A 19403-nucleotide genomic window follows, 5' to 3' on the forward strand; every position below is an offset into this window, starting at 1 on the left:
CCATCGCTCACTCTGCGTCAGCAGTTGTTATTTTCATTAGTTATAATTACAAAACTACCTTAGTTGCTGATTTCAGCAGACACCAGGTGTGTCCTTGGCCCATTTTTTAAACCTGAACTTCGCTTGTCTCGTTTCTCTGGACAGTTTGAGCCACCTTTTTGCTGTTGTTTCTGACTGATAAGTCTGATTCGATTTGCAGTTCATTTGAACAAAGTTTCCACTAAACGGAAATTGAAGCTGGATTTTATGTTAGAAACACATGGATGATGAGAATATTTGGTGATTTTTTTTAGGAGTGTCCCCCTTCTGTTCTGACCAGAGATAGCTAATTAAATAAGTCAAAACTCTGGGTCAGGAACTGACCCTTGGTCAAATGCTCGCACAGTCACCACAACACCACCTGGCTCTGTCACCCCCTCTGTATTTATAGAACGAATACACAAGCAATCAAGTGGCAGAGAAATCACAGCTTAGAGAATTATATAACCGACATTCCCGTTCTGGGAGTTTTACACTTTCCGATAGATCGGGGTGAGCAGGGTCGCCCAATCAGAAAGCAGGTCCTTGGGACATGGAATTTAATTAATATCATGTTTTGCAATCATGTTAATCGGTCAGAACCATGTTGATGTTATTTCACTCCAATCTATGAAGGTTTGATTGAATCGTGACCTTGTTGCACACCTTGCGGTCAGCCAGGAGATGGCAGCAGGGAACAATAATTTGGATTTGCTGTTTGTGTCACTCAATCGAGTCATGGAGGTTCACAGCATAGAAAAAGGCCCTTCGGCACAACATGTCCATGCCGCCCAATTTTTGCCATTAAGTTCGTCCCTATTGCCCGTGTTTGGTCCATATCCCTCGATATCCATCTTACCCATGTAATTGTCTAAATTATTTTTAAAAGACAAAATTGTACCCGCCTCTACTACCTCTGGCAACTCGTTCCACTCACCACTCTGTGTGTGAAATAAATTGCCCTTCTGGACCCTTTTGTATCCCTCCCCTCTCATCGTAAACCTATGTTCTCTAGTTTTAGACTCCCTTATTGTGGGGAAAAGCTGTTGGCTATCTACCTTATCTATTTCCTCATTATGATATAGGCCTCTTTATATCACCTCTAGGTCTCCTGTGCTCCAGGGGAAAAGAAAGTTCCAGTCTATCCAACCCCTCCTTATAACTCAAACCATCAAATCCTGGTAGCATCCTAATAAATCTTTTCTGCACTCTTTCTAGTTTAATATCCTTCCTTCCCATAATAGGGTGACCAGAACTGTGCACAGTACTCCAAACGTGGCCTTACGAATGTCTTGTACAATTTCAACAAGATGTCCCAACTCCATGTTCAATGTTCTGACCACTGAAACCAATCATGTCGAATGCCTTCTTCACCACCCTGTCCACATGTGACTCCACTTTCAAGGAGCTATGAACCTGTACCCCGAGATCTCTTTGTTTTATAACTCACCCCAACGTCTTACCATGAACTGAATAGGTCCTGTCGTGGTTTAATCCACCAAAATACATCACCTTACATTTATCTAAATCAAATTCCATCTGCCATTCATTGGCCCATTGACTCAATTGATCAACATCCCACTGCAATCCGAGGTAACCTTCTTCATTGTCCACTCTGTCACCAATCTTGGTGTCATTTACAAACGTACTAACCATGCCTCCTAAATTCTCATCCAAATCATTAATATAAATGATGGGGTAGGATGAGTGACTTTGCGGATGGCATAAAGATTGGCTGGGTGGTGAAAGGGAGGCTGAGTTTCTTAGTCTGCAAGAAGATATAGACAGGATAGTCAAACGGGCGGATAAGTGGCAGATGGAATTTAACCCCGAAAGATGTGAGGTAACACACTTTGGAAGGAATAATTTGGCAAGGAAGTATTCAATGAAGGGCATGGCACTTGGAAGTTCTGTGGAATATAGGGACATTGGCGTGTTTGTCCATAATCTCTGAAGGTAGAAGGGTATGTTAGTAGGATGGTGAAAAAAAAATGGGGCACTTGTCTTGAACAATCGGGGCATCGATTGCAATAAAATGTCATGTTGAAGTTGCATAGAACTTTGGTGAGGCCACAGCTAGAGTACTGTGTGCAGTTTTGGTCGCCACAAGATAGGAAGGATGTGATTGCACTGGAGGGGGTGCAGAGGAAATTCACCATGATGCTGTCTGGGATGGAACATGTAAGTTCTGAAGGGAGATTGGGTAGGCTTGGATTGTTTTTTTTAGAGCAGAGAATACTGAGGGGGGACCTGATCGAGGTGTACAAAATTATGAGGGCATCGACAGAGTGGATAGGAAGCAGCTGTTCCCCTTGGTTGAAGGGTCAGTAAAAAGAGGACATAGGTTCAATGTGAGGGGCAGGAAGTATAGGGTGGTTGTGCGGAAAAACATTTTTACCCAAGCGTAGTGATGGTCTGGAATGCGCTGCCTTGGAAGGTGATGGAGGCAAGTTGCCTCACATCCTTTAAAAGTATGTTGTCAGCAATTGGCATATCATAACATTCAGGCCTATGTGTCAAGTGGTGGTGGATGCGATTCGACTGGAGGTCAGATGCTTCTTCCGTGTCAGAGCAGACTCGATGGGCCGAAGAGCCTCTTCTGTACAGCATGATTCTATTATTCTATTAACAAATTCACTATGAACCGTATCAATGTCAGCCATATTCCTTGCCAGTTCTCAGACAGGCACTGATTGGTTCGAAGTTTGTTTCATTTTCCAGGATCCAGCTCAATTAAATAAATGTATTTCTTCTGCTCTGTGTGTCATTAATAAAAATCTTCCTCTGACGTGAGACCTTGTTTTGTCCTTGTGCCCCTGTTGATGCCTTTGTCATTCTGCTCATGCTTTGATTTTCCTCATGTCACCTTAGAAAGAACCAGAGAAATGTAACAGCACCGAAGGAACCCATTCGGCCTATCTTGTCCTTGCCAAACTGAGGACACTCAGGTGTCCTTTCCAAGCTCACCTTCTTGTTATGTAGCTGAAAGCATGCTGGAGATCCAAATAATTCTTTCCAAAAAAATAGGATTTGCAACTCTGTGGCTGTCTAAAGCATACATTTCCAATCACACTCGCTGGCAGCGGGGCTCGAATCTGCACGGAGAAACCCCATCGGGTTTCAAATCCAATGCCTTAACCACGTGGCCACAGCAGATGCTTATTTAACAAATGAAAGCAAATCACTGCGGATGCTGGAATCTGAATCCAAAAGAGAAAATGCAGGAAAATCTCAGCAAGTTTGGCAGCATCTGTAATGAGAGAAAAGAGCTGACGTTTCGAGTCCAGACGACCCGTTGTCAAAGCTTTGACAAAGAGTCATCTGGACTCGAAACGTCAGCTCTTTTCATTCTTTACAGATGCTGTCAGACCTGCTGAGATTTTCCAGTATTTTATCTTTTGGCAGATCTTATTTGTCAGAATAATGTAACCACCTCAGTAACGTTCATATTAACTTCATCAGGCACCAGGATGGCGCAACGCACAGTGTGCGAGCTGAAATTTGTTCCTCTACTTTTACTTTGAGTCTTTGTGTCTGGCTGAAAATTCATTTATTCGGTCAGAGACTTGTTTTTCTATTCCAATATTTTTCATCAAAAAATAATTATGTCCGAACAAAAAATGAAAAAGGTATCTGCATTTTATTTCATTCCTGTCAAATGTTTCGTTCGCCCTGTTTTTGTCCACTCAGTTCAAAACACAAGAGGCCGTGGATAAGGTTCAAAATAAATGACCAATGCATTGGCCAGGAATCAAACCTGGGTCATCTGCTTGGAAGGCAGTTATGCTCACCCCTATACCACCATCGCTCACTCTGCTTAAACAACCGTTATTTTCATTAGTTATAATTACGGAACTTCCTGAGTTGCTGATTTCATCAGATACCAGATGTGTCCATAGCACAGTTTGTAAACTGAACGTGGCTTGTCTCGTAGTTCTGGACAGTTTAGGCCACCTTTCTTTTTACTATTGTTTCTGACTGAGAACTCATTGATTAGTTTTGAGGCCTTTTCTTTCATTTAAACAACATTTCAGCTGAAAGCAAATTGAATGTGGATTTTCCATTAGAAACACAGCGATGATGAGAATTTTTAGTCAATTTTATTTTAGGAGTGCCCACCTACTGTTCTGACCTGCGATAGATAATTAAATGAATTACCACTGTGATGGCCAGGAACTGACCCTTGGTCAAACGTTCGCACAGTCACCATCATCACTCACCTGGCTCTGCCACCCCCTCAGTCTGAAAGTCCAGCTCTGACAGTGAATCTGGTCACCTTCGGGCCCAATCGGAGGATGGTCAGAACATGTCTGCCACTGTCAGAAACTCCATTATCAGCGAGTGGGGGATGATTATTTAACTGGCTGTCACTGGTTGTTGAGGTTGTGATTTACTGTTACCTGTCAGTGCAGGAAAAACAAATAAAACAGGAAAATTGAGAGACTCCGAGAGCAGTTAATTTGTATCTTCACCCTAAAGAAACACAATGATGTCTGCAACCGCTATAATAACTGAAAAAACAGATATAACTGGCTGTTGCCGCGGAATCTGGTTGACAGATGTGGCCGTACACCCCATGGACTGCAGCGGTTCCAGGGGCTTCCAGCGGTTCCACCTTCCCAAGGGCAATTAGGGATGGGCAACTAATGCTGACCCAGACAGCGACACTCACATTCCATGAATGAATTCAAAGACAATCTGCGGGGAGCGGGACTCAGAGTGTTTAACAGTTACTGAGGCGAAAAACTATAACGACGCCCCCGGGATACAGAGCAAAGGCGAAAAGGAGGATAAATTCCGTCCTGGGACCTTACAGTTGGTTAAAGTTTTGTCCTGTGAATGTGTAGGTGTGAATATTGTGTCAGAGAGAGTGTATGAAAGGGACGGGCGGGTCAGACTAATCCAACTGTGTTTGTGTGTCTGTTCTGATCATGAGATCTCCGAGTCTCTCTTGTGTAAAATAAAACAATTTTCCAATCAAAGATTCCCTTAATCCCCCTGCTGAGCCCCAAAGTTAGATTTCAAGGTAAATGGTTCGCTAAATTGAAGATTTCTGTGGAAAAGTAGAGAACATGTCAGCTATCGCGTGTGAGAGCGCGATCAGTGCAGCAGTAAAACGGGTTTCAGTGGAAAATGGAGTTCTCAGTTCGAGTTGAACCTATTCAACAGCAAACATTCGTGTGTCAGAGACATGAAGGATGTGAGCTGGATCTCTGGAGAGGCGGAATTTCATTGGAATGGGAGAGTTTGTGAGGAGAGAGAAACACAGAGAGGCTGGAGGAGCCCGGAGCTGACAGCAGCTTGTCTCTGCTCCGTCCGCTCTCTGCCTTTAAGTTGCTCTGTGCCGCCACCACTGGGTTCATTTCGGATCCAGTTCTGACTCTCACACAGATTTTCCACACACTCTCGGATATGACAGCAACTGCAGCCGCCGAAACGGCTCCTCCAGACGCTCCCGCTCAAGTGAAGTCTCCGAGGAAGAAGAAGGCGGCTCCCCGACCTGCGGCAGCCGGTCCCAAGTTAGGCGAGCAGATCCTCAATGTTGTGGCGGGTTGCAGCGATCGCAAGGGGATGTCCCTGGCCGCGATAAAGAAAGCTTTGGCTGGCAGCGGAGTGGATGTGGGGAAGCGCGTCTCCCAGATCAGGTTAACGATCAAGAGGAAGGTGGAGACAGGGTCTCTGGTCCAGACAAAGGGACAGGGCGCCTCCGGCTCCTTCAAACTCGCTCAGAAGGAAAGCCCGGGGAAAATGGGAAAGAAGGTGAAGATACCAACAGCCAAGAAATCTTTAGTAAAGAAAACAGCGGCCAAGAAGGTGACAACAAAGAAAGCAGCAGCCAAGAAACCCGCAGCCAAGAAACCCGCAGCAAAGAAAATTCCAGTGAAGAAATCAACAGTGAAGAAAACAAGCAGCAAGAAGGCGGCAACTCCAAAAAAGGCGGTGAAGAAAGCAGTCCTGAAGAAAAAGTCTCCTGTGAAGAAGGTGACGGGCGGAAAGTCTGTCAAAAATGTGACTAAATCGAAGGCCAAACCCAAAGTGAAAGCAGCAAAAGCGAAGAAAGCGTCAGGAAAGAAGTGAAAGAACCCGAGCAAATTGTAAAACTCTGAACCCAAAGGCTCTTCTCAGAGCCACCCACAACTCTCAGGAAAAAGCTGATCCCGCAAGAAAATGATTCCTGTCCCGCGGCCCGGCTCATTCTCAATAGAGATCATTTCAAATTCGGTCTAAAGCAAAACACAACAGATGCTGAATTTCATTTGTTCAATCGCCACTTTCTCTCTTAATAAAGATGTCTGGTAGATTCAGTGTGAGACAGTAACACTGGCGGCTAAACACCGCATTCGCGCCTCATTTTTAACCGAATCCCTGCAGTGCAGAAGGAGGCCAATCGTCCCATCGAGTCTGCACCGATCTCAATCCTTCACCCGCCCACCAGTGTATCAGTGGTATAATTATTTCGTAGGAATTCGCAAGGGCAAGGGGATCACAGTGTCCGTGTATGAGTATAAGGGGTTAATTCACACTCACTGAAAATGAGTGAATCTCTATCACTCTCTCTCTCTCTCTCTCACACACACACACCCACACAACCTCTCACAGACCAACACTCACACATCTCCCACCACGACAGATGGCGAAATTCAAAATCAATTAAAATATCTGGAATTAATGGCCTTGAATCAACTTTCGTAAAAAAAGACAACTGAAGCACTAATGCTCTTCAGGGAAGGAATTCTTACCTGGACTGGCTTACATACAACTCCCGACCCACAACAATGTTGTAGGCCCTCGGAGGTGGCCTACCAAGCCACTCAGTTCAAAGGAAATTTGGAGACCTTGGCCTTGTGGAAGCATCGCTGAAATCTGAAACTTAGCTCGTATTCTGGGGACCCGGGTTCAAATCCTGACAAGGCAGTGGAATTTGAATTCAATAAAAAATATGTGGAATTAAGGATCTCCTGATGACCATGAAACCTTTGTCGATTGTTGTATTAATCGATCTGGTCCTCGAGGGACCAAAATCTGCCGTCTTTACACAGTCTGGCCGACATGTGATTCCAGAGCCACAGCAATGTGGTTGACTCTCAATTGCCCGCAGGCAACTAGAGTTGGGCAATAAATACTGGTCAGCCAGTGGCACCCATGTCCCATGAATTAATTTTCTTTAAAAATGCAAGCCCAGTCAGCGACGCTGAAAAAATGCATTGAAGATTCAGAATGAGGAGATCCATCAACTCGTTTACAATCCCAGAGTTTGCAAATACAGAATGGATTCCAAACTAATTTACAGTTCCGGGAGCTGACCGCCAGAACAAATTGCTTCCACACGCACAGTTCTACCAACAGAATCAGAAAGATCCCAATCCTCGAAAATCAGCGGATAATGCAAAACATATTCTGAATATGGCACAGATATAAAGGTAAAGTCACCATAATCCCAAATGACCATCCGCTGTTCCCCATCTCAACAGGGAGAGCTTAATGGTGTTGATTTAGCCTCAGGATTACTACACCTCAGGCGAGGGGCAAGGCTGAGAATATCTCACAGCACATCTGCATTTTCTTTGCCGTAAGTTTGTATAAACTTCTTGTTTTCAGTTATAAACTGGAGGATACTGTATGTTTTATTAACGGCTCTTAAAAACTGTCCTGCCACCTTCAATGACATATACACATGTCCAAATGTGTCCTGCTGTTCTTGCACCCCCTTTTGGAATTAAATCCTTTATTTTATATTGTCGCTTTGTGTCATTCCCACCAAAATGAATCACTTCATTCATCATCTGCCACATGTCCTCCCATTCCACCAACCTGTCTGTGTCCTTTCGGAGTTCGACTGGAATTTCTGTAGCTCTTTTCACAACCATAGGACGTCCCAAAATATTTTAATGATGATAAAGTATTTTTGAAATGTAATCGCTGCCCAATTGCTGAACTTTTCAACTGTCTGTTCGACGACATCAGAAATTGCCAGATGGGAACGGGGAATAGTTGCTGCAGCAATGTCTCTGTGGCGCAAAGAATGGCATTTTTGATTTGATTTCATTTGATTTATTATTGTCACATGTGTTAACATACAGTGCAAAAGTATTGTTAAAGTATTGTTCCTTGTGCAGTATATAGACAAGGCATACCATTCACAGAGAAGGAAACAAGAGAGTGCAGAATGTAGTGTTACAGTCATAGCTAGGGTGGAGAGAAAGATCAACTTCATGCAAAGTAAGTCCATTCGAGGTAAGTCTGTGAGTTCGGCAGTTCAGGATCCAGTCGCAGAGGGGGGTGCGGAGACCCAGGCCACAGAGTTTGGAGATGAGTTTCGTGGGAATAATGGTGTTGAAGGCTGAGCTGTAGTCAATAAATAGGAGTCTGACATAGGTATCCTTGTTATCTCGGTGTTCCAGGGTTGAGTGCAGGGCCAGGGAAATGGCGTCTGTTGTGGACCTGTTGCGGCAGTGGGTTGTGAAATGTTCAAAGGTTGTGGGTCCGAATCTCATCGGAGTCAGCTTTCTGGGTAAAATTTGAAGAAATTAGGAACTGGTGTGTCAATCTTCTCAGAGAAGCGAAACTGACCGCCTCGAACTTGGAGGACATTCGGCCCATCAAGCCTACACCGACAACAATCCCACCCAGAATGAATCCCCGTGACCCCATATGTTTACCATATGTCAGCCCCCTGACACTAAGGAGCTATTTAGCATAGCCAAACCAGCTCATGTAGCACTAATTTTCATGGCTGACCTGCCGATTCCGGAAAGACAAAATCTGCCACTGGCGTCTGCTTTGGAGCTTCCGAAACCACATGTTGACATGGTGGCAAACTCGTGTGCAAAGCTGGTGCCCTGGATTTGAATTGACTGTCAGATCGAGTTTCTCAGAGAATGAGAATTATGGGAATTTGCAATTGTTCTGGACTACTCTCTCAAGCCTGTGTGTTCAAACTTCATCTTGGTTCCGTGAACCTCAAAACACTGAACGAACCATCACCGACGAGGATGGGATTCGAACCCACGCGTGCAGAGCACAATGGATTAGCAGTCCATCGCCTTAACCACTCGGCCACCTCGTCACGCAATGACTTCTTACCAAGCTTTGACAAAGGGCTCGAAATGTCTGGGCTTGAAATGTCAGCTCTTTTCTCTCCTTGCGGATGCTGCCAGACCTGCTGAGATTTTCTAGCGTTTTCTCTTTTGACTTCTCACCAAACCAGGGTGTTTTAACACCCGTAACAAAGAACATATTTCTCCCACAGGATAATGCTGTGTTGCTGCTTTCTTGTTAATCCGGTTCGCTGCTACTCTTCAATTCGATGTGCAACCACAGAAAGTAAAGAGGGAGACAGTTCCATTCCCTGGTCCCAGTTTTGAATTCACCGAACATAACCCGGATGTAAAATGCAGCAAGCAGTCTGAGCTTGTGGCGCAACGGTAGCGCGTCTGACTCCAGATCAGAAGGTTGCGTGTTCAAATCACGTCAGGCTCATGAAGCTTTTCTACGTCGGATTTTGTATCTGGGTAAAATTGACATCTTGGTTCAGTTGATTGTTTGCAATTGTTCCCGAAATGACAAATTTCAAAACGATGGTAGAAATGATATTTTAGGGATGCTTCCGGTTCGCATGCTCAGTTTTTGCACAGTTTTATATCTGAAACAATGTGTCAGAGTTGTGAGGTGTTCATTGCTTGCAAATATAAGCAAGGTCCACAGACTCAGAGGTTTCTATGGGTCATCAAAGGAGACAGCTGACGGGTGGTGATTTAATAGGATGATTCACACCTCAGGAGAGGAGCAAGGCTAAGAAGAATCTCAACCGACACAGGAATTGATCCCCTGTTTTTGGCTGAAAAAGCTATCCAACCAACTGAGCTAAACAGTTATTTGATGAAAGGACAACTCTCCGAAAGCTCATGCTACCAAATAAACCTGTTGGACTTTCATCTGGTGTTGTGACACTGCTTCCTGTGAACCTGGGACATATGCGCGGTGTTCCCCGTTAATGAAAATCAAGATGATGAAGCAAATTTACTGTCGAGAAAACCCAGATTTGCCTTTGGGCAGCAGCCGAATGTTACGATTTGATGTTGGTCAGAACATGATAGCAGATGATGGTTTCAATCCATCGACCTCTGGGTTATGGGTCCAGCCACTCTGACCCGAAACGTTGTCGCTCCTTGCCTATTCCTGTTCCTGAGAGGAAACTATTCATTGTATTTTTATTTCAAACAAGACCCACGTGTTGGGAAGCGCACCCTGGCTGGACAATAACACTTAACATCAGCCCGAATCAAACAGACAGAGAAAGACACACAGAGAAGCAGTAAGAGATGATCAGGACACACACAGAGCGATAGACAGAGAAGGTACCGAACAAACCAACAAGATACTGAGATGGAAAAATTGATTATGTTTGAAAAGGGATTTTCTGTTACACAAAGATAGACCTTGTTTTAAAATGTATTTCATGTAAGTGTAACTGCACTCTCTGCTGTGTAACTGTTGTCTCTGTTGTGAAACTGTGTCTCTGCCGTTGACAGATCTTTGCTGTGGTTGTGTCAAATTCATCCTTGTTGTGTAAATATATTCATAAGACATGGGAGCAGAATTATGCCACTTGGCCCTTTGAGTCTGCTCCACCATTCAATCATATATTTTTCTCATCCTCATTCTCCTGCCCTTTCCCCATAACCCATGATCCCCTTATTAATCAAGAACCTATCTACTTATGTCTTAAAGACACTCAATTACCTGACCTCCACAGCCTTCTGCAGCAAAGAGTTCCACAGATTCACCACGCTCTGTCTGAAGAAATTCCTCCTTACCTCTGTTTTAAAGAATCGTCCCTTTTGCCTGAGGTTGTGCCCTCTGTATCTAATTTTTCCTACGAGTGAAAACATCCTCTCCACGCCCACTCTATCAGGGCCTCGCAATATCCTGTAAGTTTCAATAAGATCCCCCCTCATTCTTCTAAACTCCAAGGAATACAGATCCAGAGTCCTCAACTGTTCCTCATACGACAAGCTCTTCATTCCAGGGATCATTCTTGTGAACCTCCTCTGGACCCTTTCCAAGGCCAGCACATCCTTCCTTGGATATGGGGCCCAAAACTGCTCACAATATTCCAAATGGGGTCTGACCAGATTCCCGGTTGTGTAAATATGAGCCATCTTGAGCTGAATTTTTTTTTTCTCTTCTGCAAAGGTGTTTCATGTTGTGTGAAATGTTCTCTGTTGTTCAGTGAAGATGTTTTCTGTGGGAAAACAATCAACAGGAATTTCAAAGCCGCCATTTCTGAGGCTTGGTTTCAAGTCCAGACTTATTTCGGCCGAATGGCCTACTCCTGTTTCTGTTTTTGATCAATGATTCTGTGTATCAAATCAGTGAATTTAAATTTCACCAGCTGCCATGGTGGGATTTACTCCATGCCTCCAAAGATCAGTGCGGGCCTCTGGTTTACCAGCCCAGTGACATAACCTTTCATTCCTGTGAACAAAAACACTTCATTCAGCTCATTATTAAACCTCTTCCTGGGGAAATTAGAATTACCTCCACAGGGTTTCAATCACCCAATCGATACAAAGCATTTTGCTCTACTTGGGAACATCAATAATTTATCCAGATCAAACAGATATTGTGGAATTGTTCAGAGCTAAGATTATTTTAGAATTGTATTAACAAAATAGCAAGGACGTACATTCTGAGAAAGCACCCTGCAATGTTTGGAAGAAAATGTGGATTTAATATGATGTGGGAGATCGGTTCCCAGGATGCTCCACCAGAAATGACCGTGACAGAACTCAAACCTGCAATTTTCTGATATCATTACTACAAACACCAAAGTCAGACACTTTACCCATAAGGCCATGCAGTCAGCTCATAACTACTGCAACCTGATGTTAGTACCATGTGAATAAATACTGTGAAAATATTATTTTCGTTCTATCTCTTGATGATCCACTGATTCCTAGATCCCTGAAAATACAAGGGAAAGCTCCAGCTGCCATACATTGTATTTTTTGATGTCAAAAGAGCCTTTCACTCTGTGAGTTGCGAAGATTCATGAAGCATGAGGGATGGAGTATTAATGTATGATTATAAGAGCAGCAAAACAATGTTGGAGCTGTACAAAACTTTGGTGAGGTCATAGTTGGAGCACTGAGTGCAGTTCTGGTCAAATCACTGGAGAAAGGATATGATTGTACTGGAGAGGGTGCAGAGGCCATTCACCAGGATGTTGACTGGGATGGAGAATTTGAACGATGGAGAGAGACTATATAGGCTCGGGTCGTTTTCTTTACAGCAGGGAAGGCTGAGGGGAGACCTGATTGAGGTGTATAAGATTATGAGGGTTATGGAAAGGGTGGATAGGAAGCAGCTGTTCCTCTTAGTTGCAGGGGTGATTCCAAGGAAGCAGAATTTTAAGGTGAGGGGCAGAAAGTTTAGAGGGGATTTGAGAGAAACATTTTTTCATCCAAAGCATGGTCAGAGTCTGGATTGCAATGCCTGGAAAGGTAGTAGAGGTGGGAAAACTCACTAATTTTACAAAGTATGTGGATGAACATTTGAAATGTCATAACTTTCAATGCTACGAGCCAAGTGCTGGAAGGTAGGAATACTTGTAGATTTAATGTAGGTTTGTTGGTGCAGACTTGATTGGTCAAAGCGCCTCTTCTGTACTGTATGACTCTTGCTTTTATGCTCAGACTTGGCTTCTCACGGACATGTGTCACCACCTTCTCCCCATGGTGGTACAGTGGTTAGCACTGCTACCTCACAGCGCCAGTGACCCGGGTTTGATTCTCGGCTTGGATCACTATCTGTGCAGTGTCTGCACGTTTCCCTGTGTCTTCGTGAGTGTTCTCCGGGTGCTCCATTTTCCTCCCACAGACCGAAAAATGCACTTGTTAGGTGCATTGACCATGTTAAATTCTCCCACAGTTTATCCGAACAGGCGCTGGAGTGTGGCGACTAGGGAATTTTCACAGTAACTTCATTGCAGTTTTAATGTAAGCCTACTTGCGATGTGAATAAATGAACCTAAAACACTCCACAAATACATGCAGTCAGTGATCCTAACCCAGTGAACCAACACAACCCCCGTTCAGTAAAAACTGCAGCCAAACAAGGTTGTGTCATTGCACCAATTCTCTTTTCCATTTTCCTCACTGCAACACTGCACCTGTTCAACCTGCACCGTCCTGATGAGAGAGACAAAATCCCTCTTCAGTAATTGAGCTCCAGGCTGCAGGTAAAGCTTGTGCGTGTGCGAACTCAGAAACTTACCCCAAGCTCACTGAGCATTCCGTCTGAGAAGCAGATGAGACTTTAGTTTGCAACATGCAGAAAACTAAAGATCATTTCCACCATTCCCGACTCGGAAACACCCCCAGAAACAGCATCTCCACATCATCGATTCACTCCACCAGTGATGGCTACGCTTTCAATTCTCAGGGACTCAGCTCCAGAATTCCCTCTCTAAACCTCACTGCCTCCATCTTCCTTCCCTCTCCTTTCATTTCTATCGCGTTTCCTACATTTATTTCCTCCTTCCTTTCCCCCGAGTTCGACTTCTCTCACGCTCTGTCTTTCACCAATCCTGTTGTTGCTTTAACTATCGTAAGTAAATTAGAGTTGTACAACGGTAATTCTAATAGCGGTTCCGCTTTAAGGATTCTTTACCCGCCTCCAGCTGACTGATTTCTCATTGGTTTTAGCCGCGGATCGAATTGTATGACGCAATGACGCTGGGCTGGGAGTGACGTTGCTGGAGCCGAACATCAGCGCCGCATTCCGATTGGGGTATGTGTTACAGCGGCGTTCTTCGATTGGTTCAGGCCGATGTCAATCGTGATGCGGGCGGGTGTTGTGTGAAGCATGTCGCTCTATTGGTCAAGATAAAAACGTCATTTCCATTGTTCGCGCACATTTCAGACAGACTGAGCTCACTGATTGGATGATGCAGCCATCACTCAATCAGCGCAGAGCGTCTATTGGATACCAGAAATGGCTCAATTTCTGATTGGTTTTCTCAGCTGTCGGTCACAGGTCGGTGACTGTGATTGGACAGAGGGCGGGGGTACACACTGGCCCCATCAGACACCGGGCGGCGGTAAATGTCCGGCCAGTGGCTTCAGTCCCCGGGCCCAGATCCTGAGCCGGCGTTGGGGCTTCGGATGGGGGAAGGGTTTTGGCAGCGCGAATCCCGCCCCGCCCGGCTGTCAATCCGCAGCTCAGGGTTTCGAATGGCGGCTTCCTGTGTAAACATGTCACGCTGCAGCTCCCCAGTCTCGGCGCTGAAAACCCCGTCACACCAATCAGCACAGAGACTGGGATCTTCCTGTGTTCTTGTGTGGGGCACAGTGCCACACCGGGTTAGAGAACCTCACTGCATAGGCCAGGGAGAAATACTGGGATCTTCCAGTGCCCTGTGTCTGGGGCCAGGGCTTGGTTACTCTCAGTGGGTCTCCCTCATTGTTTGGTTCTAATTTCAGCCTCTCTCTCTCTTGCAGTCAGTCTGGGTGTTCCTGACTGAGCAGAATGGCCTGATCTCACCACACACATTGAGATGGAGGAGCTGCCGCCCGAGACGAAGATGATTGAGAACTCCAGCTTTCTCTACACTCGTTTCCTGAGGCCCAGCCCTTCATTCATCATTAGTTTCCTCAGGTTGTCAGGTCCATTAACATCTTCATCTGCTGTGAACACTGACCTGACAGTGGGAAGGTATTGGAGCAGGATGGTGCAGTCAACTATGTCAATTGTGGGGGACAGGTGGAGAGATTTTTCAGCTGGGTAAGATGGCACTCCCCAGCTCCATTCTTCTCTTTCTGGTCTTAAGCACAACATCACCCGCAATGGTTTCTCTTCCCACTCCTGTGCTGTTACCTCCCGAATCACCCAAGGATCGATCCTTGGCCCCCCACAAGGCGCATTGACTCTTTTCCACCATTCAGTTCGACCATGACTCATTTATTTATCTTGATTGCCACACAGTCACAGTATTAAAAACAAGAACGGCAACAACATCAAACAATACATAAATAGAAATCACACTATGTTTCTGACAGGTTTTCCAAAAGTCACTGCATTTTCAGCATTCACCACAGAATCAGGCAACGCTTTTGAAATATCAACAATTCTATGTGGGATAAACAAATTGACTATTGAGACATGAACCAAATTTCTGTCGTTTATTATGACACACAAAATACAGTAACTGTGAGTAAAGAACTTTTCAAGCTTGGGTAGTAAGGCCATGTATCACAGAATATTACAGTGCAGAAGAGGCCCTTCGGCTCATCAAGTCTGCACCGATGCATGAAATGCTCTGACCTGGGCACCTAATCCCACTTGCCAGCACTTGGCCCATAGCCTTGAATGTTATGGCATGCAAAGTACTCATCCAGGTACTTTTTAAAGGATGTGAGGCACCCCGCCTCCACCACTTTCCCAGGCAGTGCATTCCTGACTGTCACCACCCTCTGGGTAAAAACATTTTTCCTCAACTCCCCCCTAAACATCACACCCCTCAATTTTAACTTGTGTCCCTCGTAACTGACCCTTCAACTAAGGGGAACAGCTGCTCCCTATCCACCTTGTCCATTCCCCTCAATCTTAAACACCTCAATCAGGTTGCCCCCTCAGTCTTCTCTGCTTCAACAAAAACAACCCAAGCGTATCCAACCTCTCTTCATAACTTAAATGTTCCATCCCAAGCAGCACCCAGGTAAATCTCCTCTGCATCCCCTCCAATGCAGTCACATCCTTTCTATAATGTGGCAACCAGAACTGCACACACAATTCCAGCTGTGGCCTCACCAAAGCTCTATACATCATTGATGCACTATCAATTACAACGCGGAGACTTCTGAGAGTGAGGGAAAACTAATAGGCTTTTATTCACTGAGAACAGGAGCACACCCTTTTAGCTGACCTTGTCTGAACTGAGGCAAGAAGGAGGGACCATCACCTTTATACCCCACTCTGGGTGGAAAGGGAGGGGTCCCAGGTGGAAAGGGAGGAGTCTCGGGCCAGGTGCAGCATGGGTGTGTCCAGGTACATACATGTAGTAACAGTGGTTCACCACAATCATGACCTCTCTGCTTTTGTAATCTATACCCCGATTGATAAAGGTGAATGTGCCATACACCTTTTTCACCACACTATTAACCTGCCTTTCTGCCTTCAGAGGTCTATGAACAAACACGCCAAGGTCCCTTTGTTGTTCGGAACTTCCCCGTACCAGACCTTTCATCGAGTACTTCCATGTCAAATTAAAATGTATCAAATTATAAACTTGAACTGAACCATAAATCAGCCTTCTCTAAAGATTGCAATCCAAAATCTCTTAATCCCTCATAAAATATTCCCCACATTCCTTCAATTTTCCTGGTAATATGTCTTTGCAATCTATGAGCTGTATTTCTCTTTGAAAATGTGGATTCCAAACTATGGATTCAGGCTCCAGATGTGGGCGTAGTAGCAGCTTATAGTGTTTCAGATCTTCAGCTTCAACCCCATTTTACTCCTTGATTTTTTGAGAAACCAAAGTTTGTCTACTTCAGCCTTAACTGTCATAGAATCGTTACAGTGCAGATGAAGGCCATTTGGCCCATCGAGTCTATACAGACTCTGACACAGCATCTCACCCAGAACCTATCCTGGTAACCCCACATATTTATCCTGCTAATCCCCCTAACCAATATATTTGGGACACTTAAGGGGCAATCTAGCATGGTCAATCCACTTAACATTTGGAGCATGGGAGGAAACACAAACAAGGGGAGGATGTGCAAACTTTAACAGACAATCACTCAAGGTGGAATTGAACCTGGGTCCCTGGAACTTTGATACAGTATCCGAGTGTGGGATTTACTCATCTGGTACAGTGCGAGAGTGAGGGATTTACTCACTGGATGATGCAGTGTGAGAGTGTGGGATTTCCTCTCTGTCTGATACAGTGTGTGAAGTGTGGGATTTACTCACTCGCTGATACAGTGCGAGAGTGTGGGATTTACTCTCTGTTCGGGTGTGAAGGTGAGGATCATTCTGTATCTTTTAGTTACGGGGACTATGCGACTGATGGAGTCATTCTGTCTGTGGGAGTGTTGGAGACTCATTGTGTATTTGCCAGTTAGCGGGGGCTGAGAGTGAGTGCAGGATTCATTCACTCCCTGGGATGATATGCCAGTTTGGGATTAATGTTGTAGCTGTCCTTCTCGGCCACTTTGAGGGGGCTGGGTTTATTCTGTACCTATCAGTCTTTGTAACCATCTGTGAGATTCATCCTGTATTTGTCAGTCTCTGGCAGTGTGAATCAGTGTGATATTGATTGAATATCTTTCAGTCTGTGGCATTGAATGTGCTCTGCTGCTCAATGTGATCGTGGAATTCAGTCTGTATCTGTCAGCTACTGGCACTGAATGGGAATGTGGAGATCATTCTCAAAATCTGGGAATCTTTGACACCAATTCTGCAGCTGTTTAACTTCAGTGCTTTTTGTGAGAGTGGGATTAATTCTGTTAGTTGGTGGTCCTGTCTGTGAGATTGGGATCAATTGACAGGGGCCTGCATATAAATATATGCTGCCTCTGGCCTGTGTAAGTGAGACACATTGTGAAATATGAGGAACTTCAGTTATTGAGATAAACTGGTGAAGTTGGGACCACGTTCCTTGGAGCCGAGAAGATTGAGAGGAGATTTGATAACAGTATTCAGAATCATGGGTAGTCTGGACAGAGTTGACAGAGAAAAACTGTCCCCATTGTTGGATGGGTTGAGAAGCAGAGGGAACAGATTTACGGGAATTGGGAAAGGGAGGAATGGATACATGAGGAGAAACGTTTTCAAACAGCGAGTGGTTATGGTCTGGGATGTGGGGCCTGACAGTTCATGAGAGGCAGCTTCAATCGAGGCCTTCAAGAAAGAATTGGATTATTGCCTGAAAATGAAGAATGGGCAGAGATGTGGGGAGAAGGTGGATGAATGGCCCGAGGTGTGTTACTCACTTGGAGAGCCAGAACTTGACAGGCCAAAAATCCTCTTTCAGTCGTGTAACAAGTGTGTCTCTCTGTGAGTTTGACTATGTTGATTACGCACATCAGATTCTGGTGCTGTATGTGAATGTGGAATTCATGCTGTGTCTGTCAGCATCTGGTGCTGGATGTGAGTGTGGGATTATTTTAGTATAATTCAGTGATCCTCCGTGGGAATGTGGTAAACCGGTTTGAAAATGTGGGTCTGTAACTCCCACTCTTTAATGGGTGTGTGTTGTTAGAATGTAACCGGTGACAACATTGATTGGATGTAATGAGACAAATGGGAACAAGATGTAAGGGTCAGCTGACCCAGTGAACCATGGAACCAATTAAAGTGATGTAACAGTCAGCTGACCAGTTGATTCACTATAAATAAGGAACTGTGCAGAATTTTGGAGAGCTTGGATTGGCCCAGGCGAGACCCCGAGTTTGGAGTAATGATGCTTCTTTATCAAACCCTTTCTTTGATTTATAAGTTGGAGTAAGTTTTGTTGTATTTTCATTAGCTGCATTTTGAAGAGTTCCTTCTGAAGAAACATGTGCTGTTTGTGCACATTCGGCAGTCTATGTGGGTTTGTGATGATTTCTGACCATGTCAGTGGTACCATATATGTGTGTCAGATTGATTAGTGTCATTCAGGATCAGGTTCTGTCAGTGAGTTCAGTAACAGTCTGTCTCTGTCAGTGTCTGGTAATGAACATGTGCTCGAGAATGATTCTGAATCTGTCGCCTCTGCTGCTCTGACAGTGCGGGATTCATTACATAACCTCAGGCTCTGTGACTGTTTAACAATCTGAGTTCATTCCACGTTGAAATTTCAGCACAGAAACAGACCATTAATGCTGTGGGTTTTAATGAAATTATTGAGAATTTGGCCGAGTATTAAATCACTTTCTATTTGAACACAATTGGGAAGGACCATGGATCTTTTCATCTCACAATCGTTGCAAAGTCAAAGAAAGTGTTATTCAAATTTTATTAATCAAATTGATGCTTTCATCATTCACTCTGGTTGTAAGAACTTTATACTTGAATGTTGAGCTTAGCTTTCACTGTTAGAATATAATATCTGCCGTACACTCTATGAGGCATCAGGTTGGGTATGTGATCTGTATCTCAATCTGTACTCATCAAATTTATATGTATTCTTATCTTAATGATCACAGTTGGTGTCTCAGGTTATCCTATCATTCAGTTGTATCTGGCATTTAATTTAATTGCAGCCAATGCTGCAATATTTTAGGACTGACACATTGACAATCTGATAGTGGGTGAGAATTTGGACTGGGATTTATGTATCTCTCTGTCAGCGGTACTGAGTTGGGGTGACATGGAAACAATGTCTGTCTCTC

At 44.5% G+C, this 19403-nt stretch overlaps 1 long non-coding RNA gene and 2 other non-coding genes across 3 annotated transcripts in view; 1 reads left to right on the forward strand and 2 right to left on the reverse strand.

The window, feature by feature from the left end:
- Positions 1-19403, reverse strand: part of LOC144485434 (uncharacterized) — a 664084-nt gene that overhangs the window by 349170 nt on the left and 295511 nt on the right. The gene's annotated exons all lie outside the window — the stretch shown is intronic.
- On the reverse strand, positions 9004-9085 carry trnas-gcu (transfer RNA serine (anticodon GCU)). The gene has a single exon. It is a non-coding gene; the product is annotated as a tRNA-Ser (tRNA).
- On the forward strand, positions 9427-9498 carry trnaw-cca (transfer RNA tryptophan (anticodon CCA)). Its single transcript has one exon. It is a non-coding gene; the product is annotated as a tRNA-Trp (tRNA).

This window comes from Mustelus asterias, unplaced genomic scaffold (genome assembly GCF_964213995.1).
Source record: "Mustelus asterias unplaced genomic scaffold, sMusAst1.hap1.1 HAP1_SCAFFOLD_194, whole genome shotgun sequence".
Taxonomy (NCBI): domain Eukaryota; kingdom Metazoa; phylum Chordata; class Chondrichthyes; order Carcharhiniformes; family Triakidae; genus Mustelus; species Mustelus asterias.